We start from the raw sequence: 1,943 nt of genomic DNA on the forward strand, positions 1-1,943 counted from the left end.
CCCCCTGCCCTGCAATGCCCAGGGTGTGGTGCAGCAGCCTCAGGCTCAGGGCAGGTGAGGTGCAGTCCTTGGTGCAGACAGGTTGGACCTGGGCTGTCTCAGTGCTGGCAGCCCTGGCTCCAGCTCTGTGCAGGTGCAGCAGGACCTGGATCGTGTCCTCAGTGCTGCCCAAGGACAGGGAAGGTTTTTCTCTTTAGTTGCTTGGGTGAGTGGGAAGGCCTTGGCTGTCCTGCATCTCCTTCATCCTCACTCAGGGTAGCTCCAAACCCCTGAGAATTTTTCCCTTCCTTTTTTGGCATCTCTCTTAAAGCATAAATGCAGGAGATTATTTATCAAGAGTTGTCAAGAAAGGAATTTGTAACAGATCCTTCTGAGGAAAAAGGAAGAAACTCTTTCCTCAGTCAGGAAATCTAGATCTTACCTTCTGCAGCACACAGCTAGTGCTGTACATTTTCCAATAGTTCTTAGAGGGGGACGACATCTTACAAAAGAACAGATTCCTCTTCTCTCTCTACATTGAATTATACTGCCTGTTTCCACAGGGAAAGACACACAGAATAATCACAGCAGTAATCTGGCAGAGCAGGGTGTGCTTGCATTCCTGCTGGCAGGCAGGGGATTCTTCATAACCCACATCCTTGTCTTGGCTGTGCCATGATTTGTGTGACCTCTGATGGAAAGTCCTTTTCCAGCCCTTGCAAGGATCGTCCCTTGATGATGGTTTTGGGACACTCACTGGATGAATGACTGGATAAGAAAGGGACACCTTTGTGTCCCATGAAGCAGCATCATCCAAACACCCCTGGGGCTCTCTGTCATCCCTGTGCAGGGCAAGAGACTCCTAAACAGGAATAGCTGGGTGTAGGCTTGGAATCTGAAACCAAACCCTTTCCTGACCTACAGAACAGGCCAGGCTGTTTTCCCATGGGGTCTCTCCACCCCGAATCAGTGTTGAATTGGAAATTCACTTCAAAAAACAGCTTTGACCTCAATACCCCATTACCTTCTTATCATCCCCACAAGCAGGGTCATTTCAAAATTTCCTGGGATTTTGAATTCCCACTGTCGGGTGCTCACACTTTCTCCTATTTCCCCTCTTCTCTCTCACCTGCAGCACCCTGGGCCAACAGGAGGATCACGGGGAAGAGCAGGAACAGGATCTTCATGGCTGTTGCCTCTCCTGGGTCTTCTCAGGGCTGCAGAGGGGACACCAAGGCAATGGGGACATGCAGGACCTCAGATGGTGCAGAAACCTGGGCTCTGTGTTCCTGAAATTGCAGAGGGGCTGCTTCCAAACACAGGAGATAACATTTCCTCTACCTTTCTCTTGAAAACAATTCTTAAATCTGTGCCACCCTTCAATACCTGGGGTATTTCACTATGTCCTGGTGCATAGGAAACCAATGACCTAAGAGGACTCATTCCCATGACCTTCCTCACAGCTCTTCCAAAGACCTTTTCCCAGAGCACAGACCACAGACCTGAGGCCAACAGCTGTGAATTCAAACCAAATAAATGTCCAGTGAAATTTGGAAGAGGCAGATAAAATTGCTTTTGAAATTGGAATTACTGAAAGCCTGAAATGATGGGAAATCTCTGTACTTCTGTGGGAACAGAATCTCCATCCTATCCTAGGGAAAGTCCCCATTCCCCTAGCAAAGAAGATCTCTTCTCCCTCCTGGAGCATCAAGGCACCATTCTAGTCTCTCCTGTACTTAGGAAACTTCGGGTCCAATTTCCACATGTTCTGGCTTCTTAGACTCACATGAAGGCTTTTATTCTCTTTCTCAGAGCCTTGGTTTAACGGAGTCTGGTTGTCAGTTGGGTTGGGACAGCCCAAGGCCTGCAGGGGCGGTCCTGTGGGGACATGGCAGAGCCAATCAGGTGGCTAATTTTGAAGAGCCAATCAGGTGGCTAGTTTTGAAGAACCAATCAGGTGGCTA

At 48.9% G+C, this 1,943-nt stretch overlaps 1 long non-coding RNA gene across 1 annotated transcript; it reads right to left on the reverse strand.

Moving 5' to 3' along the window:
* Window positions 1–15: 15 nt before the first annotated feature.
* On the reverse strand, window positions 16–1,887 carry LOC107199942. Its single transcript, XR_001519392.2, has 3 exons — window positions 1,766–1,887; window positions 1,109–1,268; window positions 16–530 (listed from the first exon to the last, which is right to left on the reverse strand). It is a non-coding gene; the product is annotated as an uncharacterized LOC107199942 (long non-coding RNA).
* Between the last annotated feature and the right edge of the window lie 56 nt (window positions 1,888–1,943).

The sequence above is a fragment of the Parus major genome, chromosome 2 (assembly GCF_001522545.3).
Source record: "Parus major isolate Abel chromosome 2, Parus_major1.1, whole genome shotgun sequence".
NCBI lineage: Eukaryota > Metazoa > Chordata > Aves > Passeriformes > Paridae > Parus > Parus major.